The sequence below is a fragment of the Hylaeus anthracinus genome, unplaced genomic scaffold (assembly GCF_026225885.1).
Source record: "Hylaeus anthracinus isolate JK02 unplaced genomic scaffold, UHH_iyHylAnth1.0_haploid 11985, whole genome shotgun sequence".
Lineage (NCBI taxonomy): Eukaryota > Metazoa > Arthropoda > Insecta > Hymenoptera > Colletidae > Hylaeus > Hylaeus anthracinus.
The window spans coordinates 3,229,000-3,256,187 of record NW_026534333.1 but is presented as its reverse complement, the minus strand read 5'-3'; the positions used below and the strand labels follow the sequence as shown (position 1 = coordinate 3,256,187).

At 44.0% G+C, this 27,188-nt stretch overlaps 1 protein-coding gene across 1 annotated transcript in view; it reads right to left on the bottom strand.

The window, feature by feature from the left end:
• The window catches only part of LOC128887317 (nephrin), a 360,575-nt gene that overhangs the window by 240,957 nt on the left and 92,430 nt on the right, over positions 1 to 27,188 (bottom strand). The gene's annotated exons all lie outside the window — the stretch shown is intronic.

Genomic DNA, 27,188 nt, shown 5'->3' with positions numbered 1-27,188 from the left:
AAAACCGACGCGCGACGAACGGCGCCGATGATCTTTGCCTGTGGAAGCTCTCCGCGAGACGCGAGGTGTCCTACGCGAGGCTATAAAGGACGCCTATAGAATAGATTTTCTCGTGAATATAAATCTCGTATCTCGCGAGATTTTGATCGTTAACGAAACGATCCCTACTCTTTCGATCGCTGGATACGAATTCCATCCAGGAGCAATCTTCTCGGCTCCCAATTGTACCGAACGGACGAGTTTTTTCGGATGCGCGACAACGCGCCAGCGCCCCGAGGATCATCGCGCGATTTCTTGGCGAAGAAACAAGTGCCATTACCTTTTTCATTCCCCCGTACTCACCAAATCTGGCTCCGACAGATTGCTTTTATTTCCCGAGTTGAACCTGGCCCTGAAGGGATACCATCATAATAGAACGGAGAGGATACAGGCGGCTGCGACGAAAGAGGTCGGACGCTGTTTCGAAAAACGGGCTACTAGAGCACGCGTGATTTTTATCTCGACTTTCTATCATCCCTTGGAATAATCGTAAAAACACTTACCCCGTGTTAGCGGACAGGAATTGTCGACATTGTACGTACCTGCAACAAAATCAAAGAGTACGGTTAGAATCAAATAACGCACCCATACTTAAAAAGAAACAACTCCAATTCTCCTTAATTTCATCCTTCGTCATTGGTCGTATACAATTGCGACAACGAAAACTTGCGAGAGGGTTCTATCTAGCGACACGCCGTGGGATAAATCGTTACGTTCGCGTCTAGCGTTGGAGGATTTTGGTAACTTTCGACGTCCTGGTCGAAATTTAGAGCTGAATCAGCTCGATTCCCCGGTTGATTTCAGGAATTTCAACTGCTCGGGGTAGTTAATGAAAAATTGACGGTTAGGCGAGTTACGCGTGCAACTCGTGTTTACCTCGCGAGGAAACTTGTATCCAGTGTAACGCATTTATTAATAACTCGTTAATGGCGGTGTAGCGACCATATCCAGGCGTGCGAGTCTCGTTTCGACGCGGCGCATCGCGTTTCGAGCGCGGAAACTTTCGAAATTGCTCGCGCGGCTTTCCCGGCCGAATTAAATAACAGCGCTGGTTTTCAAAATAATACAATGGGACGTTGTTCGAGTGCAATTAAAGTTTGCCTTCTCTTTACGTGCATACATAAAATGGGACGTATAAAAACACGAGGACGCGACTTCGGGAAGGAATTCAAGAGAGAAATGTCGCGGAAAGCAAACTCGATGCGATAGCAATTTTACCGTGGTAATAGGAAGACACACTTGGTAGCTGAAATTTCCAAACGATTTATATAAACCATTCTCATAGTCGAATTAGTAAAATTAATAAAGTTAATCAAATTAACGAAATTAATCAAATTGATCAACTAGACTGAATGTCCGGTGGTCAGGAGCATGAATCGTGATGGTCACTTTTAGAAAAGAATCCATAGCCGAGAATATAAATATAGAATAAATTACTTAATCAAATTCCATAGTTCGATGGCTAAATCCTGCAATGATTTCCCAGCAGTCGGTGGGACTCCCTTGAATGATAGTTGTAACGTGTGTGGAGTTCTTGCAAAACCAGTCCTACGGGGCGGCCATGCTGAATGAAATTACGACGCTGTTGTATGAGTATCTTCGCAAAACGACGCGCGACTCGCCGTAAAATAAGTCGTTACATGAATGGCTTCCACTGTAGCACAGCAACGAGTAGTATACGGTTACTCTGCCACCGTATCGAAAGAGAAGAAAATATTTCCAGTGAAAATTCATTCGTACTCGAAGTGAAGTAACCATTCTCAGACGTAAAGTGTTTCTTCGTAATTTTAACGTGTTCAAATTACACTAGAAGTCACCCCTTAGACGTAGAACGAGTCTTAATCCCTTCGATGTTATAGTATTACTCTTTCCAATTCGAAAATATCAAAACGATGACTTAAACCCTCCCTATTCTCGCGTAAACTACAACATATCTCAATTTAAATAAAATCCCTCGTACAGAGCTTGCCAAAACAAAGTCCTCTTCTCGCCAACCCTCGTTTGCTACAGCGACGAAGCAGGTACGGTGGACCATTAATTTTAGCAGCCGCTGTAGAGTATCGCACGCAGTATATTTCGCCCGAACGCGTTTTCCTCTCCGTCGAATAAATTCAATCCATCGAACAAACCGAAGAGCAACGTTCCCTTATTCCCGGCCAGGTTTGGCGCCACTTTCTACCCGCGTCACGCGAATCGTCGGTATACAGCCATTCAACTTTTCATTGGCAACCAGTCCTCGATTCACCCTACTTCACTAAACGAACTGCAGCCGCAGTGACAGCGTGTTACGCAACGCCGAACAGGATCTCTGTCCACGGCGAAAGAGCTTCGCGCAAAGGTATTAATGAGTTTGTCGTGATCTGAATCGTCGATCCTGCGAACAGCCGTCAGAGAACTGGATTATAAGTATGCCCCGTTAGCGTGATCCAGTCGTCTCGATATAAATAGCTCCTCGCAGGGACGCAGCAACCATTCCTTGCGTGGTTCGTTTAATTTTCAGGTACTGCTGCCACGTCCGATATTCGACGAGACCGGTAAGATATGGCAGGACCTCGATTGTCACAGGAAATTTGGGCTGAACGTTTCCGCGATAGTCGAAAGGTAGAACCTCGATTGTTGCAGGAAATCAAGCTCCTTTTCAGAGAACGCCATCATTTTCTTAGAAAACGATCCTTCGAACCTTCGCAACAAATTATTACCAATGGCACCTTTGCTTCTTTTCGTCGTTTTCCTCCCCCCTTTGAAACTATTGTATTTCTGGCAAAGTGTCCTGATATCCCAAGGATCGACAAAGTGCGAATCCGGCCCTGTTTCTACTCCGCTCGACAGAAGGAACGAGTTTTGCCGTGATTTTTAGTTTCCAGGATTTACTGCGACGCGGTACGCAATTCCGCTCAGTTTCAATATTTAATGATAACTAATCAACCGAGCAGCTTTCCGGGCGACGTCTACCGGAAAAGCTATCGCTGATTCGAGATAAAATTGCTTAGATGTTTCCGTGATCAGTCCCTTGGACTTTTTTTATGCATCATACGTTTAAAGGACTATCGACGTCGAAAGACCTTTTAGAGACTAAACGAAGTTTCCTCGAGAAGCGAAATGTTGCATTATAAATACGTACATAAAAAAAAAAAACGAAAAAAACCATCGATCCCCAAGATAATATACGTGACAGCCACTTCGAATCTTGAGATCCAGCGATGAGTGCTTAACGAAAGGTAGAAATCGAGATGCTCGAGTTCGTTGCTGTTGATTTATTACTCTCCGGTGATTCAATGTTTCCCGATTCAACGAGGCCCATCTATCGTAACGATGCGAGTCGAGATCAGAAATTAACGTCCCGACGAAATGGAAGAGAAAGACAGACGTAGAAGTGTACAGCGGTGCGAGAACACCAGAAACCGATCTCTCACGGTCATCGATTCTCGATCGGGACTTCAGACCTCGTGGAATCTCCATGACAGTCGATATCATGTACTGTTACCTGTGAATGCCAGCAAGGGAGGGAGAGGGGTTGACGAACGTTTCCCCAGGGTGCCTCGAATACGCGGAGGTGCGGCTAGCTGGGCTTCCATTTTCAGAACAAAAGGAGGAAGGTATAGCTCGTCCAAGAGAGAAAGGATCGATTAAGTCGAGTGGATTCTGCCGCCAGTTAACGAACAGAAATCGCACTCTATCCACCGTTCCTGTACATAGGGAACGAAGGGGGAAAGGGGTACAAGGGCCAATAGAGGACTCCTTCAGCCGCGGGAGCTTCTTGCTCGAATGCCTCCGCGAGTCTCCACTTCGTTTTTACACGCGAACTGTGCAATTTCCACTGCTTCCTCTTCGCTGACACTCGACACCGCGATATCGACGCGATAAAAATTGATTAAACGCGCCAATCGCGATCGGTAGACGTCTTCTGGACGGCTTCGCGTACCAACGGTATATATTTCGTAACGTGAACGCTGAGAATGAGTCACGAGGAAACGCGCATCCTCCAGGCTACCTTTTTCGAGGATACGAGCATCTCCAGAAAGGAAATGACAGGTGGGTAGAGGAAGCAGTAAACGTCGTTACCGTTTCTTGCGCGAGCAACGCGTACGGATACGTTGTCGCTATAAATTTTCTGTGACTTCCATCGAAAAAACCGGAGTGCGTTTGCTTAGCAGGATTACGCCGACCGACGTGGCCTCGTACATTCATTTATAACGACTAAAAACAATATAAATATTCTTTTTATCATATTCTACGAGGTCACGTAGCAGTCTGACTTCTTTGCACGTAACGACATTACAGGATAATATTTGGTAAAAGACCAAGTCGAGCTACAAAGTACGAAATATACGATAAAACGCTCCGAAAAGTCTAGAGGGATGCCTTTCACCTTAACGAAGACTTTCGATAATCGAATCCACGTGGCGATCCGACGGAGGATAAATTGACGCCACAGTGTCAATAACAATCCATGGTAAATGACACGCAAAGAGGGCCCAGCGTTTTGTTATTATCGCATGTCGAGCATAAAACGCGTATACAAATCCCCTTCTCCCGTCTACTCGATTATCCGGGCGTTTCTGTTGCGAGGTATTGTTTCACTGTATCGCAAGTATCGAATATCGCGCGTCAAGCGGACAAATTTATTCGAGTACGTGCTGTTCAGAACTGGTCGCTCGACAGGTGGTATTTTTGAACGTGGATACAGGGGAACCCGCAATGGGTGTACCCCTACCTCCAGGGTACACACAGGATTCGGTTGAAAGGATCCTCCGGGAGAGCGGTCTTCCCCGATCGTCGCCGGACGCTTTTCTATCCTTAATGGCCGCCCGTTGAAGGGAAAACCGATTTGGCGTTCGAGAGGGCCCTCCTTCTCTAATTGGTAAATCCCTGGGAAACAATTGAGTCCGCGATTGCTATCGAGCGACCGAGTCGAAAGCGAATTTTCTTTCCCCAGTCTCGAAACGAAACGACTTTAAGGGTGTATCGTGGATCGGCCGCCGGATAAACTGGGGCATCTTTGGAATTCTACGAAACGAAAACCATTTAAGATATTGCCCTCGAACTTTGCCACTGTCGTTGATACGTGATGTTATCAAGGTGGCCACGTTCTTTTCATTTTTTCCGAGGGAGCTACGACGCACTGGTCGAGTAACATATTTTACAGCGGTACGAAAGTACATAGACGCTGAATTAATGATATCTTTATTACGGTTTTGATGGCTCTGACACCTTTACTTTTCCATGGCGAATAACTGGAAGTAACTGTCACGGAAATATTTCTTTTTTTATTTCCATATATTTTCATTTGGCAACGGAAAAATGATCATGGTAACGTTACGATGAACGAATTTTCTAGTCTCCGTAAATAAAAATTCGTCTTCGTCGAATATTACAATTGTAAATAAGATGCATAAAATATTGGATAACAGCGATAAAAACAAAAGTCTCAAGTATCTAATATAAACAGTCTCCTCTTTTAGCCTCGACTTAAATCGAACGATGAGTAAAGCATGTTTAGCGAGAGCCTGCGAAGAATTCTACTAACCAATATCGACTCCGCGAATTACATTCGCCATAAATTACTCGAACGACTCGTGAGTAGTGCTGCTTCGAGATGGTTCTTAAATTTTCAGAAGGATATTGCGCATATATTACGGCACGCGTAAACATTTGATGAAACTTACGCTACGGGATGACTACGATCGCGAAAGTGTCAATATCAAGAATTTATCTGCATGGAAAGCTGGGGAGTCTATTTCATGGTTTTCACACTTAAACATTTTACGGCGGCGAGATTCGAGGCTTCCCGTGAGCCAGGGATATCGTTAAAAATTCTATTGTTGCCGGGAGTTTCGTTTTATCCGTAAAAATCATCGCATGATCGCTTCTGGATGACTTTACGACCGTTGTTATCTATATTTGCAGACGTTTCGTTCCGTGTTTGTTCAAACAAATATCCTCGTTTTACCTCGGCGGGTATACGATTATCGTTTTAACATGGAGAATCTAAATTAGCTTGATTTTTAGTGTTATTTAACGTATAAAGTCTTCGAATTTTATTTTTCTGCGGTTATGTATGATACGAAATTGTATTGTCTATACCGGGGGATGTTTATGCGTTTATGGTAAGTGGATACATGGGAAAAAATGTACGAGACATATCTGTACGCGGAAATATACATATAAAATACACGTTGGATTGTTTTGAAGACGAGACATGCTTTCGTGTAAATATCAATTCTGTTGTCCGTAAAAAATAATTGAAACATAAACAGAAGTATGTTTCATCTTTATCTCTGATATTTTATGTATCTTTGCGTTTTCACGTATTTCCATTGATTTCCCCGCACTTTCATTCGTGGAATCATTCCATCTGTAAACACAGCCGTGTTCGATGTTGCAACTGCATTCGTCATATGCGACTTCCGATGTTATCGCACGGGGTAGCGCTCGAATTGACTGCTCCAGTGCTCCTGGCGTGACATTACTGTAAATCCTTGATTAGCTGGTAGTCAAGATGATTAGTAGGCCAATCAAATAGACCAATCGAAGTGTAGATGTAACCATCTCGGGCAATCTGTGTTTTCTCAGATCAATCACTGAAAACGCTGACTTTGCAAATGGCGACGCACAAACGACGTTTACCATTCAACGTTCATCGTTCCTTTTTCTCGTTCCGCTACTTCTCCGTCCATCTCGAGCCGTGATTTCGCTAATGTACGCATTTAATAACGCATAGAACAGATTCGACGGTCGCGCTGTGGATTTTCGCGGATCGCTAGAAACTGCAAAATACTGTTCGACTCGTTCTCGTACCGCAGCCGGAAATTGTTATGCGAGGCGGTGGATACGCATACCAGTTTAACGAGTATATTTATCGAGCCAGGAATGCATTCACGTATGCTGGGTACCGCTACGATATGGATTGCTGCCACGACAATTTGCGAACGCGTGTTTGTCTGCGGCGAAATCCCTGTTATAACGACTACTTCGGTATTAGTTTGATAGATCGATTGAGCGCGACGGGGTAACAATCGGACGGATCGCTCGTTTCGATTGTAACTTCGAACGGTTACCGTCGAATTGGAACCGTCCAAGGATTTGTCTTTCGCCCTTTGTCAGGGGATTTTATTAATACTTTTTATTTCGCTTATTTCGACTTTCAAGAAAATGGAAACGACGGATCATTTGATTTCTTCGTATGTGAAGAGTTGGAGGGGTTAGTCGCGGATAAGAAGACGAAAGGACAAATTGTAGAGACTTTCATATGGAGTTTGTACGTTTGAACTTTCAGGAACGCTTCGCGAGTAATAATTTTCGATAAATGCACGAGACCTTTGCGACGAATGGCTGCGCGAATGGTTCGCTTTTTTTTTTTATTAACCAGTTCCAGCTTTCAGTAATCATTTTACCAATGTCCCGCAACCGTCAATCGAACTCTGCCTTGGGGCTTGTTGCGGGTTTCTTTCCAACGTTCACCAGATTCCTTTTTTTTTTTTTTTTTTTTTAAATAGAACCATGTATACTTTATTTAATATTCTCAAAGCGACGAGATGAATTCAAATTGAATTTCCGAACGAATATTCAAAATGCTGGCCATCGCGTCTGCATATGTAAATAAATTCACGAAATCAGAATAATCGCGCTTTCGTTAATTCTGCCAGAGTCGTGTACAAAAGAATTCTTCGTGATGCGCATCGGTTTTACAAAAGTGTAATAAAAATCTTCTCGCGCCGCAATGTCCCATCGAGCCAGCCACCATCCGTGGATAAACGATTTTATTTCGCACAGCATTTTTTCCCTGTATTTTTTTTTTTTTTTGTATCTTCGTTTATTCCATATTTTATTTTTCCATGGTTTTAATTCCGAGATGCTGGGAACGCGCTGGAACCGAAACTGCGCTGAAATGAAAATGTACGCGCGTGCAGTGTCACGAAAAAAAAAAGGGAAAAAAGGAAAAAAAAAGGGGGGGGAGGGGAAATACAGAACAAATTTTTATGGCAGGTGATAGCGACACTTCCTCAATTTTGTATGATAACGTGGAATACTGTTTACTCGTGGCGGTGAACCAATAGCGAGTAGAATAGTATTTTGTTCGTTTTAAACCAGAATAAACTGCGTCCCTGGGTATATTTTAATGATTCGAATAAGGGAGTAACTCTTTTCGTTTCAGGTCTTTGCGCTCGCGGTGTCCTTCGATGGAGGTGCAAATCCGATCTTGATTCTCTTGTCGTATGACGTGGATATATCGCTATCGAAAATGTTAATGTAAAGCATATTGATCTCGATATGTTCGTATCGCGGTTTGCGCACCTGTAATGGGAACGTGTTTTATCGTTAAACGCTCCGCTCGATCTCGGAGCGCCTTCTCATTCGCGACCTGATTTTGTAGAATTTGATTCGACTAGTCCGTCGCTATCTGTGCTAATATATCCAAGCTAGAACGCTCGACTAATTTGTTTTAGACAAAGAATAATTCGTGTACTCTCACTACCTCTTCTATCCTCATTGACATTAAGAAAGTCTCGTCTATTATTTCACATTAATATCGTATAGCCGAAATGGAATTAAAGAACGAATATTACGCGATGAATGCAATAAAGAAAACAAACGCAAACACCATTGGTCAATTAAATGAAATCGCTCGTATTTCCAAAATGCTCCAGACTCGGTTTTGAAAAGGAAAATACTCTCACCAACTGGAATCACCACACGATAATAGACTTCCCTTCGCATTAAACCGAGCCTAGTTAGCCTCGAAGATAGCGGCAAAATCTCTGCAATGAAAAGAGATTGCCCCCGCACGTTCTTGCACCCTAACCGCAACGATCAACCAGGCCGCAATTTTCAGCTACAATTTCCCCGCACGCAACGGTGCCTTTTCTTTTTTTTTAAATCCATCAAAGGAAAACGGCAAAGACGTCCATCGTCGTCGTATCCGTCATCGTAGTCCATTACCGTCATTGTATCAGCACCCTAATCAGCAAACACGGCTTCGGAACGCTGAAGGGTGCTCTCACGCGATTCACCCTCCCAACCTTTTTCCACGGAAATCTCCAGCAATTCCGGCAATTCGCGGCGGTGAAAAGGCGAACGTCGACGCTCGCGTGAAAAAGTCACGACCGCTGGCGTCTTCTGTTACCCGTTGAAGGGGACAAAGGGGACGCGAAACGTTTCCGCTCGTCGGAATATGCGAGCGGGTTAACTTGGCCGTTTCGTGCGGCGTGAGATTGGGTTGATAGCCCCGGGGACATACACGGACGAGTTCTCCGGCGAGCAATAGCGCAGCGACGGCCATGAATCTGCCGCTTGATTACGATTCCTCGTACGAATCGATTCTAACAAGGGTACGCAACCGAGCGCAACACGCTGATTTAGATGAAACCGCTCTGTAACTTCCTGCGAACACATTCGACACGCTTTTTTAACCTCGTCGGGAATGGAAGGGTGGTTTAAGCTCCTCCAATGACAGAAAAGCACGATTACTCGACGGACTCTCTGCGGGTTGGTCGTGCTTTTATTTTATATCGCGCGTGGGATGGTTGTTTATCGCCGGTAGATAGTTTAGGTACGTTAGAGCGAGTTTGGGTTTGTTGATACGACCGCTATGTTCCGTGTCGAGACGAATAGTTTAATAGGGGGCAAAGTATATAATATATAAGATATAATATACAGAGCAACCAAGCAAAATTAAATAGTTCAGGTTTAATCAATGAGGGGTGAGTCTTCTCATCTTCTACGCTCGATGAAAAGTCGGATAGAGGGAGGGGACTGAGAATGAGGAACCGAGCAAAATTTCGTAGCTTAGGTTCAATTAATAAAGACGAGTTGGGGTTTTAGGTGGTATAAGAAATTTCAGGTGTGAATCGTCCGTCGTTTGTAGGGGATTTTTTTCAATTTTTTAAACTTAACCAGTGACCTATAAAGAGTTAAATCCTTCGTAACCGATACTTCCTCGAATCGAGAACCCTGTACTTTTCCTTGGTAGCGTAAAAAGGAGCGCAACCTTTATTCGAAGAAATCTGAAGAATTCCCGGATGGACTCAACGCGACTCGAGCGCTGCTCGTCCCCATCGGCAGCGATCGGATGAATCAGGAGACGCGGGGATGACAAGCGAGGCAGGATCGCGCGAGTAGGCACAAGCCTTGGCCAGGTTGAAAGGAGGAGCGGGCCCGATGAGCAACGATGCAGCACGGTTGCAGGTGCATCGAGCCGGTCGCTCGACGTTCGCGTGGCGAGCGACAGGGACAGCCCGGTCCCGGTTCGTTCGCGTCGAACGAGGACAACCGGTCCCCGTTGAACCGAGACAGAGTGGAAGCCGGTTCTGTCCCTGCGGTAGCTTCTCTCCCCACTTATCCCGCTGTTTTCCGATCCTTCCTGCACGGCTGCCAGCCTCGAAACCGCGACAGCCACCCAGCCTCCTTCCAGGCATCTCCCGGTGCACCTTTTGCGCCTGTAGCGGCCGTCCTTTATGTCTGAGCTGCGTGCATCCCGATCGTAGGGGGGCCCCTTTATGCCTCTGCTGCCAGACGCGGACCACGGTCAGTTTCGAGCCACATTTATGGACGCCTTTGATGACTAGTTTGCCGAGACTTTGGCGCGCTCGTTCGCAACGGACAGACCGTCGACTTTTCAGAGGCGTGCTTCGATCGAACATCGCTGGATTGTCCCGACGCGCGTTGCGTCGTGAAAGGCCGGGGTACGAGGTCTTGTTCTCGGGGGAAAGTCGTGATTACGGCTGGTTTTATTCGTGTTTATGGATTTCTCCCGCGGAGTTGGTAATTTTTGTCTCTCGTTCCAATAAAGGCGTACACCATCCCCGAATAGAGCACGAATACTTACGATGTATTACGATATCGAAGTACCTCGAAAGTACCCCTTAGTAGAAAACTCGAACCATGATGCGCAACGAAACCAAAGTTGACGACACATTTCGTCGGTAGTTGAGAAAGGATGACCTTATGATTGGTGCCTTTAGAATCTGCGTCTTTAACAGAGTGGCAGACAACGGAAGCGTCTTCGAGCAGGTTTTCAAACACCTGTCCGACGGCTCCTATTCGAAACAGCTGACTTTCCCTCTAACGATGCCACGGATGAATGGGGGAATTCAAGTGTTGGTGGAACTTTACCACGATCTGAGAACTCATGCGTCAGAAATCGCAGCCGAGGTCGTTCTGGCGACGTCGAAACATAGTCTGGAAGATACGGGCTCCTCTCCTAGATGGAGATCAGGCCTAATGAAATTCTACGACGAGATCAGCTTTTTACGATTAACGTTCGCGGTATTTACGAAGACGGTTTGATGCGCTCCGAATAACTCGCTTCGGTGGATTAAACAGAAGTAATCATTTCGCCATGAAAGGTGATTAAAATACGGTCTTCGAACGAACGCGAAAGTTAAGTAGACACGCGGAACGTCCTTGCATGCGACCGCTCCTATGACGCGCGCAAAAACTAGATCAGGTGGAAATGCGCATTGGTACTGGCAGTTTATGGAAAGATTAACTCGATAAAACCACGTGGAGGAAGTTAGTTAATTAGGAGTATAGCCAGAGTGTAGTATCGAAGTTTTACCAGGCGAAAGGAAGAGCATTCGAGAATAGCAGGAACGGTGGATGTGTATTACTAATTCGCAAGCAGTTCTCGAGGAACTATAACGACGTTTCTTCGATTTGTTTGACGAAGATGGGGTCGATGTCTTCGAGGAGGACATTGGATAATCGAGGCACCGAAATGACGAGTCATTCGAGATAGACATCGAAGACCAACTCAGTTTTCAGAAGAATACGAAGGGAAGAAGAATATCGATTTTATCAGTTCGGAGTTTTACTTTTGGTTCGAGGAAGCTGGAAGTAGTTCGAGAAAAACTTGCTTCGAATAGCCGAGCCTCTGAATTCTCAATTGGTTAATTATAAGTAAATAACAGGCGAAGACTTTAACATGGAAACGTAAGGATTTTCTTTAGTATGGTGTCTATGACTCTTCGTTCGAGGATGACGAAATCGATATCTCCCTATGAGAATTATTTCGAATACCTGGAACCCCAAAATACATACCAACAAAATAGATTAGATACAAAATAGAAGCGAGGATGAATCACTCCTGCTGCGATCCTGTTTAATTTCTCGATTGTTTGTTCGAGGGGAACGAGGTCAATGTCTTCGCGACAGAATTTCATCGAATAACCGCGAGATCGAATGCGTGCGTTTGCATACAGCATCTTCCATTTACTCGGCAAACCCTTGGAATGTGGATCGAACGCGTATTTCCTCGGACAACAGGTTCTCCGTACACGTTTCATCGGAATGCTTTATTTTGAGTTCCATGGATCTACTTTCTATCGCGCATTGCGTACCGCGATACGAAAGCTCCCGTTCACCTTGCAATATTTTCGATCAGAGCGGAAACAGGATGCTTTCCCGAGACATATTTTCAAGCCAGAACAGATCTCGCTTCTCGTGAATTATCTACGCTGTATCTTCAACCTATTTTTATTTTCATTTTCATTTATATTTTTTAAAGATATCAACGAAATCCTTCGTCGCATCCACCATACATTTCGGACCTTGCACTAAGCGATTACCGTCTACTTTCGTCGCTGCAACATTTTTTAACCAGAGAAAAGATTCAACGATATCGAACACGTACGCACTAGACGAGTCTTTTAAATCGAAACCTCGAACATTTTGAACAGATGTAAGACGACAACTAAAAGATGGAAAAAAAGGTCATAGAAACGGGATTGTCCATACGTTTACGATTAAAGTAAACATATTATTTTGCATTTGAAAAGAGAAATATTCTGCGAGTCCCTCTCGAAACAGTGCAACATTCCGACTAGTTTTTTCATACTTCTCCGAATAACCTACCCAGCGTAATCTACCCCGGACTAATTTCCTTTAAAACCTATTTCCCGGAATTCCGTCATTTCACGTCCGAAAATTTTCCATCGAGAACTCGGGAACATTGTAGCGGCTTTTGGCAGCAAGGCATTGTCGTGGCAGTAGTTATTTTAAGGGAATCCGGCTTTGTTGGCTCCTACCGAACCAGCCAGAGCCCTAAATTGCCGTCCTCTTGTAAACAATTGAATGGCTGGCCTGGATCTCGAGTTCCCAAGTTCCCGAGCAATCGTCGACGATGCCCGTGTACCTTGAAACTGACGACGATACCCGACGGCTCGCGACTTTCCACTTGGAAAACGTCGAGGCTGTTATGGTCGCGCATACCCGTACTGTTTCCACCCTGCCTCGCGATACTGTTACAAGGGACGAATAGTCAGCGTTGTATTTTAATATGCAACGATCCCCCGCCCCACACACCCACCCATCCACCCTCTGCCATCTCCGTCGAGCGGTATTCCTTACGAGCACTGTCTTTCGCCGAGAAACTGAATTTCATTCGGTGCCGGAATCGTGCTTCGTGGAAATGAAAGTATACGTGAGAGTCTCTCGAAAGTCGAACGCTTCGCGCGTTTTGGTAGCGTTCCACCAACCCGACGGGAAATTCTTTTATGGTTTGTCGTTAATTGCTGCACGGACGCCTGGGGAAATTAGATCGCCGAGATTTTCGGTCTCGAAACTGTTGAAAATCGTGGTCTACCACTCGAAAACGGTGCAATTTTGCCTTGAACAGTTTTTTTTTTTTTTCATAGAGAGAAGATACGCGTACTGTATATTCGTAACTTATTCTACAGCGATCCCATCGTCGTAGATGAAATACATTGCGAGGAATCGCGATACGGTTTAGAAATCCATGTTCGAAAAATTCTAACGGATTTCGCCAATCAAATCCTAATGCATTTTTGCAATCGGCGAAAGGGAGAAGGTAGCGCAACCTTACGGAGACATCCATTAACGTCGAAGAAGGGCGAGGTCTAACAGAGTAGCAGAAAGAGTGATCGAAACGGGGGAAGTTCGCGAAACTATGATTCAAACGGATCGCTCCTTACTTCGTTCCTCCGCTAAATTCACCTGTCCCAGGTGAAACGCCGGCTTTCCAGAAAAATATCTCTCCGTGGAACTCGATTTTCCAATGGCACTCACGGCTCCATGGCGTCGGATGTAGTCGTAACGAACCATCCATTATTCCTGAACGCTTTAGCTCCGCTTTATAGATTTCTTTTTACTGTTTCTCTTGCTTACAGGAGCGATATTATTTGATATTTTGTAACGGCACAATTGATGGAAGCTGAACGTTTCTTTTCAAGTATTCATCTTCGATTTAACATTTCCATTACTTCCATATTATCACAGAGTACCCAATCGTTGATTCTATTTTTAATAACAACTACAAGTTCGAAAAGAGTATGACGTAAAGAGTATTTTCGTTAAACGCTTTCGAAATGTTTAACGTTATAAACGAAATCCCAGTTTTCATTCAAGCGGTTGAAATAAGAATTCCACCCTCCTCCGGCTTCCACGGACGGTTTAAGATTAACCATCGGCGAGGTGACCAAAGCACGCAATATTTTCCGGGACGTCCTAATAATAATTTTAATTCCGCTCCTATTTCCCCGTTCCACGGTCGCCAAGCGTGCCGAAGGAAACGATGGAAACGCGCGCGCGCGCGATATAATTTCTAACGAGAATCACGGAGCAACGTCGATAATATTATTCGGACGGATTTACTCTGGAAAAACAGCGAAATCGAAACACACGCTCCCATTGCGAGGCGCTATAAATATCAAAGCGAGAGAGATCGTATGAAACTCAAAGAGAAAATATAGACTCCGCGCTCTTGGAATAATAACGTTTATCCGTACTTTTCATATAAATCCTCCCCTCCTCCACCCCCCGCGCCATCCTTTGTCGATCCTTTTCCAAATGTTATGGGCCCGAAGCGCCATCGAATCCGTAATTGTAGATGCCATTGAAATCCCATGAATTTATAAAGTCGAATAAAGTCGATTCATGCCGTGTTCGGCGCCGACGAAATTAACGAAAATCTCCTTAAAAAGGATTAAAGTGCAGTTCCGTTCAGAGATTTCCAATCACCCTGTCGGGAGGGAATATTTTATGAAATCGATTGAAACTTCCTAAAAATACTTACGAATAGTTGAAAGTGCGTGTACCTCTCAGAAATAATAGACAAATAATATCCAATCCCTCTTATCCCGCCAAGTGATTGTCTCCTCGACGAAAATCGTCGATAATATCCGCGCGTCGATATCGTAAAACAAAACAAACAAACAAAAAAAAAAAAAACAAAAAAGAAAAAGAGAAATTCCACTGTTATAATTTGATAGCCGGAGACAATTTGATATCGGGTTTGACGGTTTAAAGATCGGATTTTATGAAGGACGCCGAGCACAATAGATTTAATTATCATTTGAAATTTGAATAGGACGCACGAACGAGCGAGTCGACTGGCGGGCGCGGGTGTTTTAACTGAAAATCGAACGCTTATAATCGTTATGTAGGTTTTGATTACAATGTACCATCGATGCGGTGCCGCTGCTTGTTAACCAATGTCGCCGCCAGGTATTATCAATGCATATTTAACGCCGAGCATATTATAACCATTAAATTGTAGTTACTGGTCGTAATCATTGCATTATACCGTTCCGATTAAGATACCCGAAGCTTCGTTATGCGACATCGCACGAGCGACCGAGCTTCGCGGAAGGTGCGAATTGAATTCGGTGGGGATCGCCTATGGCGTTTCCCGAACGGCTGATAAGGAATTAAATTGAAAATACAACGCACAGATAGTTTTTTTCAACGGTGCTCGTTATTCGAACGAACGAGGAGTGAAATGAAACTTAATGAAATTAAATTACAGAACAATGTTTTATGTAATCGCTTTCACTTGTTTCAATTTCTTCACTTTCGTTTAATAAATTACGACTCTTCGTCTAGAAATGGATCGAAAATGTGGTATATAATTTTGTCGTGCGAGGCTTCGTTCTCGAGCAGACTCGATTCGAAAATTAGTTGGCTCTGCGTACTCGGTCATCGTGTCTGACCAATACTGGCCGCTTCTACTTGAATTACTACACTGACATCGATATCGGTATAATGTTCGCTCTGGGCGATTGTTCGTGAATATGATTTTGCTGTAATATCAATGTTTCGCGAAATATTTCATCGATGGTTCCAACGCGAAGCTGGAAAAGTGGAAAAGTGGAAAGTGAGAATGTGGAAAAGTGCAAAAAAGGTGTAGTGTAAATTGTAAAAGTGGAAAGCGGAAAGTTTAAGGTGCAAAAGCGTAAAGTGCAAAAGTGCAAAGGTGTAAAGTGTAAAGTGCAATCATGCGCATCGCTACTATTGATATTTAGAAACAGCCACGCAAGTAGAAACAGCGGGCAGCGGTCAGACACGGTCATCGTACTCCCCACATTTTCATAGCTGATCTTCTCCTGAACAAAGCTTTGCATAAAAAACTATTAAAGTTCAAACTTTCTTCGTTCCCGTTACAAACATATCGTAAGAACACGATTCAACATTTCGCAACGCATCCGGAACCACGCATCCGCGATTGTTCAATTTCCAGCGATAGAGAAAATCGATTTTCGATCGTCGTCCGTGTCCGTTTCGTCCCTGCGCTGGGTTCTCGGTGAGCACCGAGATCTCTGCTCTGTTAGAACGAGAAATTATTGCCAGAAGGAGTATAAACTCGCGTGGTTCTTTTTAGAAAATACATTTATAGAAAGCTTCTCGAGCACAGAGAAATTTACGAGGCTCTTTGAGGGCAGAAATTTATACAGCCGCGGCTTATCGAGGAAAAGAAGCAGCCCGCGGGATTCAATGGAGCTAAATAATGATTGACGGTGAACGCGGAAATAAAATCTAAACGAACAACGTTCAGAGCGGGGTTCTCGAAACCGCGATCGATCGTATCGTCGATGTAACTCGGAATCGGAACATTATGGAAATCGATTGAAAGCCGTTATCGGCGAAAATGCCGATCCTTTTATGCGAACGTTTAAATGTCTCTCGAATTTAAATGGCCGTTTAAATCCTAACAGTACGATTTAAAGTGTCGCGCGTATTAATATTGTATATGATATGTGAAAAAGTTTTATATTAAAAGTGCGGGAAAATATATTTTCCGCCGAGTGGCGAAAAGCAAGACTCGATGAGAGTAAAATATTTTGTACGGTGCACGTGCGTGTTTGACAATAGGCCACTGGCATTTACGGGCCGCGGATTAATTTCATTTTTAAATACCATTACGAATTGAAATCGCAGGAAATATACCGAATTGGTGGACTGGGAGCTGACCGGTTTGTTTGATATTCGATGTAATCAGAAAACAACGAAACCGATGAATTTTTATCCTGGATTCGGATGTAACGGTGAGATTCGAAACGAGATGGGAAATATTTAATTTTTAATCGAAACGGGTAATAAATCTAGCTTATCCTTAACGCTGATCTCTGTAAACTACCCTTCCTCTTATCTTAAACGCTTACACAGGCGCTATTTGTTTCGTTGTATGAAAAACAAGAAGGAAAAAAAGAACAGGAAGAACCACATTAAAAGCAAGTGGTGTAAACAGCGTTACCAGGAATGTCCAATTATCGATGATGCCGTTGATAATTCTCGCATGAATTTCTTAGCAACGTTCGCCACCTTGCGATATCGCGCGGCAAGTGTACGGCTAAATCCGCCAACTAAAATGCAAGCGCACGTACTTCGAGACGACTACGATTCGACGACAATCCGAAGGCGAGACTTAATTTCCAAACCGGTCGAACGAATATTTTAATTCAACGGGAAAGACGTTGAAAGTTGCGTTCGACCGTTATCTGTATTCGTTTGGCAAAAACGAACAATCAAACATTCAGAATTAATTCGTTAATCGCAATTTCCACGCATGCATTTTAACAAAAGGAAAGTGGATCTACCAATCATTTTCCAAGACCTCCCAAACAAACTTCGACGTATCGATCCACGCCGAGCAACCAAACACAAACAATTTCATGTTTAATTTTTGTATATTGCATTTGACGTTTAATTTTCACGTATTCGTGTATCAAATTTCCACACGTTCAACATTTAATTTCAATATTTCACCGCACATCGAACTTTGACATGGTCCGTATTTAATGTACAGCCTGATAGAAGCTGTCCGCGAGCAGCAGCGAAATCAAACACGCATCGACGAGAACGCACTCTCTTCTTGAAACCGCGAAATCGAAAGCTTATACCGTGACGCGTACCCCCGGCGTAATCGTCGCGTGTCAGTCGATTAAAACGTAACTCAGAGGGGCCGAATTCGCGAAAAATAATAAATTCCAGCCGTACGGTTCCATGAAACGCTGACGTAACTAACTGGCTGATACTACATCCGAATGAATAGTACGTTGTACACGGTAACGCGCGATCGTTTCCATTGCAAATGCGTCACGCAGAAAATTATTTACATACGCGCGGTACATGCGCGCGGTGTTTGCGCGTAATATAATTCAATATTAAACGCCGAACGCATACCTCGTTCGTGTTTATACGCGCGAACAGAAATAAAAAAAAAAAAAAAAAGAAAAAAGAAAACAGAGGAAATAAACCGACAAACAAATATCTGCTCGGCAGCGACGAGGATCGTATTCATAGCGAATTTTCGCGACGTTGCGGGATTTTTGAAAGCTTGCCAAACTGGCTGGTAAAATATTAATTAATCGAAGAAACAAAGCACGCGTCGCTGGCAGTGAACAATTCGAGTAAACGTGCTGCGGAGGCGGAAAAAAATTTTTCGGTCGAAAGCAGAATTTTTTAGTTCAGACGCCGGGAGGGTAAATAGATTATTTTACATTTTTAGTAGACTCGCTTCACATTTGATAGTAGACGTTAAGCGACGCTCGCTACGCGTAAGCAGGAGTGTACAGGGTGTCGCTACAGTTTTGACCCCTTTTCGTTCACCGACGAAACCACGTTCGACGCGCGGAGAAAAAATAATTACGCGCGGAGAAAGTAATCCAGAGGAGGAAGACAGCTCGGAGAAATTGATACCATTCCGCGCGAACCAGTGTCACGGGGCGCAGAGAACGGCCTAGCATTCCCAGAAATTCGAGACACCTGGAGCACCTCCAGCCAGCCGCGACTTCTCTCGATGATTATTGATACCGAGCCGAACAAGCGACAGAAGAGCCGGTCAAGGAGTATTGCGTAACCGTGAACGAGAGGCTACGTCGGATTTCTCATAAAGATCAATTGGTCGAGAGCAGAGGAGGATCGAGTTTTCACCGAGCGAACGAGTCCGTGGATCCCTTTCTCACGGTAATGCGAGATCCAACCGCGATCCAGAGACGCGTGTACGCGTGTCCGCGACGACGTGGACACGGCTCTGAAATCAATCGAATTCTCGTCGACTAACAGCCTGGGCTTTCCCACCGAGGTCCATTTTCTGTGCACTTCGTTTCATCTTCGTTCCAGCAGCGGTTTTCTATTCTATCGGATGTATTACTTTCTAGAAATGAGAAACATTTTGATACGGGACCAGAGTCAGATATAGTGAAACACGGAAGTCGATATGTATGCCGTGTTTCGATATTTTATTTAAAATATGGGACCGCTGTATCTCCTTACCCTTTGTATTACCTTTATTAAAATGTTTGTTTCTTTCTTTAATTGAATAGCGTTAGTATAGTAGCATAAATATAATTTCACCGTTTCTTAATCAATCAGCCCCGAAAATACGAAGCAAAACCAACACGCTCAGTGTCCTCGACGGCTACATCTCCACAGAGCCCAAGAGAACTCAACCTAGCGACAACTAATCTTCCCCAAGTCCTCCCCTCGATTCGGCCCAGAAGTTAAACGGCCCAATTCAACGCGATCTCCTATTCCGCCGATCTCCAACAGCGTCAAGAACGTTTTCTCTCGGGTCTGATTTATTTCCAGCCGTTGCGGTCCGCAAAGCCCATCGGGGGTACCGCTCGTAATGGGCCACACGCGTCGCAATAACAAATTTCGCGTGCGCATCGGATCGTGGACACACGGCTCCGAAATCAATCGAATTCTCGTCGGCTAACGGCCGCCGGTTTCTCCGGGATCAAAGTCCATTCCGTGGCGTCCTGTCGATCGGGAAACGTATACCGACGGTTCGCGGTGCGCCGAGAGCTTTCGCTAGAACGCACGCAGATTATGAAACTCTGGTTTCGGCCCCTCTGGTGCCCGAAACGCTCGGCCAACGAATGTATCGGCGCGATATCTAATGTTCGTTTCTCAGCTGGATTTCGCGGTAACGTTACGCATACCACCGCAGCATCGGTTACATCGAGGTTTAATGAACAATTCCTGTTTGGAGTAGGTCACCTGTAATGACTCCAGCTCCGTGAATTCCCGGGATTTCGCGTTGAATTCCCGTCCACGCGTTTCCACGGAACCGAATTTTCGAATATTTCACGGTACACTCTTTCCTACCTCGAGAATGTCATGAAACAGGAATTTAGGGGAGGCGGGGACGGTGGCTTGAATTAGAAAAAAAAAAAGAAGGCGATCGTGTCGTTTGGAAATTTTTGTCGACGAGACCGGCTGACGATATTTTGGGGAAAAAATGTTTGGTATCTCTAGGGTGATATAAAAATATATATCGAAAGAGTTTATCTGAATTAATGTTTAATTCATCCAATTAATATAGGCAATTTTCTTCGACAGGCATGGAGATTACGAAATAATTTGGAATTGATCATATTTACATGTTACCTTTTAGGATGAAGAGATACACGATTATTGAAACGGGACGCATCGCATTGGAAATCGATATACAAAAGACAGCAGCGAAAAGCTATTATTTTATTCGAATATCGTACGACTGAGATTTTCGTTGCGAATCTTTGAATTCCCGTCCTCGTCCAACGAGACTCCGAAGACGCGCAAGAATTTCGCCACCCTCCTCCCCCGTCCCTTGCTAATGTCGGCAAGTTTTAATTTGATATCGGAATATTCGCAGTACAGTTGGTTGCTGGACCATTTGATCGATTCATTCGGAAGAAAGTTCAACGCGGATGAAAGGCACGACTCTCGGCGATCGGTCGACTAACTTTCGCATTTAGTCGATCGATAAATCGGAATTCCTGAATCAGTCTAGTTACGAAGATTCCGGGGAAAATTAGTTACGAATCGTGCAATCCGTCTCCATCTATCCGCGTGGTAGTAATTCCTACGACCCAAGAGAATTCGCATGCACGGAAACAAGAAAAGTGGACCTTTAACATTCCTCGAAACGAAAATTTTCATATTACAGGTTTCCTTTTAAATAAGAAATTGTCAGCTAGAAATATATCTTGTAAGAAACATTAAAGCTGAGACTAAATTTTGCGAATGATTGAAATTGTACAGTCTCGATCGCAAGAGCCCTTTCAGCTTAGATTGTAATGCACCTTTTGTCCAACTTCTAATTCATACCTATTTTTTTCAAAATTAAAGCATCGTCGAATAAAGTATTCCTGAGTCGAATCAATCGTCGGGGCTAGAACGCTCGTTCTAGACAAAGCAACCCTTGTCGGTCGAGGCATTTGCTATTTGAATCGAGGCTGCTCGCAGTTCTACGGCGCTGAATTCTATTTATAATTTCTAGAGTATAAAAAGTCAAAGACCATTCACGTGGCCTTTTCGACGAGAAAAGTTCCTCGGAGAAACTAACAGTGTAAAAAAAAAATAACCTGTCGCGTTAATCAATGTAACTCATCCTCCGTTACCTATTTGCGTAAACGACGAATAATACACTTCTCTTGTTTCCTTGACTCGTCGTTCAGGTTAGATAATCGACGCCGAGATATTCGTAACAAGCGCCAGGCCGTCTTAGGGCATCGAAGTTCGTTCGTGTTTGTTTTAATCATCATCGCGAAGTTTGGAAGTTACGGGTTGGAAAAACGAACGGTGTTATCGATACGAAAGCCGCGGTGTTCCATATCGCTGGGAAAGTTCGCAGTTTCGCTAATGTAAATCAAAGTTCGCCAAGCTCGGGTCGGCGGATCGTAACAGGCCCTGCGGCCTCGCAAACGCCGACGGACATTGGTTTACTTTATTTATCAGCCCGAGCCATTATCGATCCTGTCTCGCGTTAATTATCAACGCGTCTCCTCCACGCGTCGGCGTCGAAAATTTTCGGTAAAAAGGTGCGCGTCAGACGGCGTCGACGGATCGAAATTAATTCCCTCGCGACGATGCCTCGCGAGCGAACCGACAGCCGACCGTTCGACGGATGCGAATGGGATGCGAATTTAAATGATCTCGAAGAAGGCGAACGCACCTGGCTCTCCTGTTTCATCTGTTTCGTCTCAACGTAACGAAAGAGGCCAAGTGTTCGTTTGGATGTGTTCGAGGAACGTCGAGGCGACGCGGTGCGCTATGTGAAAGGGTATAATATTTCGATAATTAAAGTGCAGCGACGGTAAGCGATCCATTGTTACTAAAATTGTTATTAATATTAATGAAGGGAATACTAATGAGTTTAATTAATACGGGTAACGATGATGCCAATGAATGCAATTAATTATCGTTTATATTTACGACGATCTTGAAAGTGATCAGGCGCGATAATGGTAGTGGCTTCTGTCGGAGGAAAAGGGATGAGAGAATAATAAATAACACCGGGTGAGAGACAAAAGGGAGTACATTCGCGGCATATAGAGACTTATCAAACATTATGGTTATTCTATAAACGTGTGATATTAATGGTGGTCAAAGTTTTGACTAAAAATTATTTTATAATGTACGAAATGTTAAATAAAAATACGCGAACTGCAAATATATTTACAACCCGACGAGGACGTGGGAAACACTGCACAAAACATTTTTCATTGTTTAGAATAACAAACGCGACCTCGATTGCTGTTTAAAGCAAAAGTAAATTGTGTTAAGCCCAACTGTAATTACCGTATTAAAAGTGAAAATACGTGTCCCCTCGCTCGACATCCCCGACCACCCCCTCAACCCGTCATAAATCTGTTCTACACGCTGTAACCTTACAGCTCCTGCTCATGACAATTATTAGACCCTAGCCGCACGTTATCACAATCAATTTCGCTCCCTCTGACCCTCCAGACACCTAACGTACCCGGGACAAATTGGCCCGATAATTAATTACAAATACGCACATCGACGGTTGCCATTGGCCAGGATGACGGTCGAGACCGAGACTGTGGACACGGTATGCCCACCCCAATTTACGCGTGACTTCTTACCCGCAAAGACTGCGTCACCTGTTCCTACAAATACCGACCCAACCCTTCTGGAAATCTCCGAAATTTCAATCGAAAACCGGAAGACGTTCCTTAACTTACAAATTCTGAAACAAGAATATATCTACGCTCGAAAAATATGGAGCTGGTGTTCCTTCGAAATTGTACACGACGACACGAGGACTGAAATAGACATCAAAGTTGGAACAATTCATTCTTTCTCCCTACGATATGTTAAGAGTTGTAAGAGGGGAATAAGACGGTGCTTGGACTCGTTTTCACTGGGAAACCTTTGCCAATTCGTCAACGATATTTTCATGAATAACAGATGCACGAGGAAAAGGACGTCAAAGTTGGAAGTATTCTTTCTTTCTCTTCGCGATACACTAGTTGAGAGTTTACGTAGTCCCAATAAGGTCGTGTTTGGTCTCGCCAATTCGTCGACAATATTTTCACAAAGGCACGAATAACAAATATAAAATTCCTATGCCTGTCGACTTAAATCTAACGTAAAAAGTGTCGCTCGAATGCGAGAACGAGCGTGATTCCAGCCGTTAGTCGACGAAACGACCAAAGAATTTGGAATTCCAAGGAAATTCCAAGGGATACCGGATGGTATATCTGGCCGATCGCCATTGCCGATTCGGAGCGGCCATCGTACGTGTCGGAAGAGTCTTTTCGTAATTCTATGTGCCGTTCAAACGTGACGGAAGCATCATCGCGACGCCACTTAGGAATTGCCCGGTTGTTTACAGCCCGACGAGCAGATCCTTAACGCGTGCCCCTCGAACGTGTAACTTTTCAGCAACGATCGATCGGGGAAAGTATTGCCGAAAGCCAGCCGCGCCATGTCGAGCGGGGTGCTCGTGGCGCGACGACGACGACGGAGACAAAATAAATCCAGCCGACCCCCGGAGCGCCGTTATTATCGGATTTTCATAAAGTCGCTTAAAGGTCGGCTCGCTTTTAAAAAAGGAGAAGGAAAACGGGGCGCGCATACGGCCTTACTTTCAGCTCGTGCTCCTCTTCCTCTTCGCCCTCTACCTATCTCCTCCTCGTCGATTTTCCTCTTGTTTTCTTCCTTCCGCCCTCGTCAAACCGTCACCTTTCATTATCGTTGCGGTGGCTGGATGTTTTAACGGCGACGATTTACCATCGATGAGACAGTATTGTTGACAGCGTTCCTCGTTTTATGGCGGCCTGAGTTCCGCCTTTGCGAAAAGGAACTTCCGAGATGCTCCAGAACGGTGTCCGTTTTGCTCGAGAGGAACTTTCATCGTCGACGGGGCGCTATTTCTTCGCTAACAGCCTTGTAACATCCGTTGCGAAAGAGATGAGATGTGCGTAAAATGTTCGTTATGGAAGTGGTGCATATATAAAAAAAAAGACTATCGTAAATTGTGTGAAGAAAAAAATAATTTCATATAAAATTTCATATATACTGAATTTATTTATTTGATATACATTTTATTGCATACCCATTCGTTTACCTATGTTGTATATATTCTACATGAATTTCTTTATTTCTTCAAACCATACAATCACAGTATACGAAACTATTTTTACGGTTACATCTATACACACGCAATTAAAATAAAGGAACGCGTTTGATCATCATCCGAGAAATTTTTGTCGAACCTCCTCGTTCCGTTTAGGTTACTTTGTCCTCGAAAGGGGAGCATAACTTTGAATTCCTTTAGGGAGCCATCTATCAGCCTTGTAACGCCGCTGCCGCGTTATATCATTGAGAAATTTAATTATGACTGTTTATACGCAATTTCAGTCATTACGAACTTTGATCTAAGGACTTGAAAAATGGGGGAAAACTTCGAAATCAGGTTAACGAGATACGTAAGCGAACGCCAGCCAATGAATGGCATCTAACTATGCATTTAAAAATGTGAACATTGTAAACTGATAAGTACTGTTGTAAATATTGTGTATCAGAGGCGATATTTATTTCGATAAGCATTTCCACACCTTCGTTGGAAAAATATCGTACGATGGATCGAAGTAGGATCAGTAATGCAGGCGGGATTAATACTTGGACGCAATTTTTAAGGGAATCGAACAGACATTTTTCGTAAAGTCAGACAAACACCGATGAGTTGTGCGCCACACTTTCAATGGACAGCGCGGAGAGACGCGGAGCGAACGTCGAAACGATCTCTCTCGCGTTTTGTTCGCACAAAAGGCCGTGTTTTTGCGGCGCGCGGATTTTGGACGGTCTGCTTCGTCGACACACCTTTGTCGCCAGCAAATTTACGGGTGGAAATTTATCTTTCCACCTGGCTGTCGCGTTTCTGCGTTCTCCGCTCGACTATTCTCTCCTCCCTGTCTAGCGCGTCGCCTTTATTCCGTCGATATAATAGACGAACATCGCAACTTTAATTATTCTCTGCCTCGAGCGACGGCGAGAACAGAAACTAGTTGGCCAAACTCGCATATTCTTCGATCGCGATACTTCTGACAAATCGCAGACGTTTTCAGTTTTATATCAACGTGCATGCTTTGAACTCCGCGTAGAAATTGTTAATCGATGCAAATATCGAAAGTTCGATAAAATTGCAGTCCTCTTCGCGATACCTCGCTAATGAAAGACAATAGTTCTTTGAACGAAACGATATTTATTCTAGGTAATCGACGTTGCACTGTGACGGAGGAGTGGGCGAAATAAAATTTTTGAAAGCTTTATGTTCTCACGTTTGGCAGTGTTGCGAACACCGACGTGGTTGCAAACAAACGTGATAACTGCTTCCTCGTTTTTCAACGATTTCTGTCTGAAAAAATTCCGACGAGAAACATTGTTTTCCCTGTATAACGAAAAATGTATGCGGATGATCCACGACAAATAACGCGAAACTGTATCGTGGCAGGTGACTCTGTACTTTGTTTGCAATGATTAATAAAACTCTGATATTTTACTATCGTTTTTCGGGACAGCCTGGAGCTGGTGAAGTTGCATACGACAGCAACAGAGAATTTCGATCAATAATACGGAGTACTCGATACCCGACCAAGGAGATCCTCGTCTCGAGCCCTAACTTCGGTACGTATGCAAGAAAATGCATCGCATCCCTCCCAGAATCATTCGGCTAAATCTCTCGATTATAATTGTCGAGATACGCAATATCTCAAGTTTTCACCTAGTTTCCTCCGGTTTAACTAGCTTAATGCCAGATAACTAGGCCGAGTGCCGCGCTGATAAATCGAGGGATCATCTAATTACGCGCCGCATAACGTGCAGTTATACGATCTCCTGACAGACGATATATGCACGTTATGCTAGCATAAACGAGATCATCGCTTTCCATCTATACTCCTGGTCCACAGACAGCCATTAACTCCGTCGTTACCATTTCAAGCGATACTTGACACAACCAGCTCCGATTCCAGCTACGAATGTCAAACGGTTTTGTTCGAAGAATATTAAAGCAATTTAGGAGTCGATTAGGTCATCGTTACTTATTTTTTCCCTATCGGTGCAATTAATATCTCGTTCGATTGTATTCTTTCACTTTTACGTTGAGGTGGAGTTAATCACAGCGAATAATTATATTTCGCGCTTGCTACTGTAATTACATTTAACTTTACACATTAGTTCTCGTTTTCTTTGAATATTGTGTTTCTGTGTTTGTTTCTTTATTTGAACTTTGATTCCTTCTGAAACCAACCACGTGACGAGACCTGGTAATCAGTATTATTCGCGACGATAGATCGTACGAACGAATCCTTCGTCGCGAGTAATAACGAGCTAATGGCTTTGAACTTGCGCATAAAATTACGCTTCAAAATAAATTGATGATTCGCGGAGTACGGCTGGTGCCAATTCGTGATTGAATTACGTATACTAAATCATACTCGTCGAAGCGTTGAAATATTCAGATATAAGAATATTCGAGGAGAAGTTCCAAGTGTAATACGTGCGAGCATCGTCGGGGCAAGAAGAGAGCCAGCGGCGTGTAACGTGATCAACTTTCCAAGAGAAATTCGGAGAGAGCTCGCGACAAATCCGAGTGGCAATTGACACGAGAAGTTAAC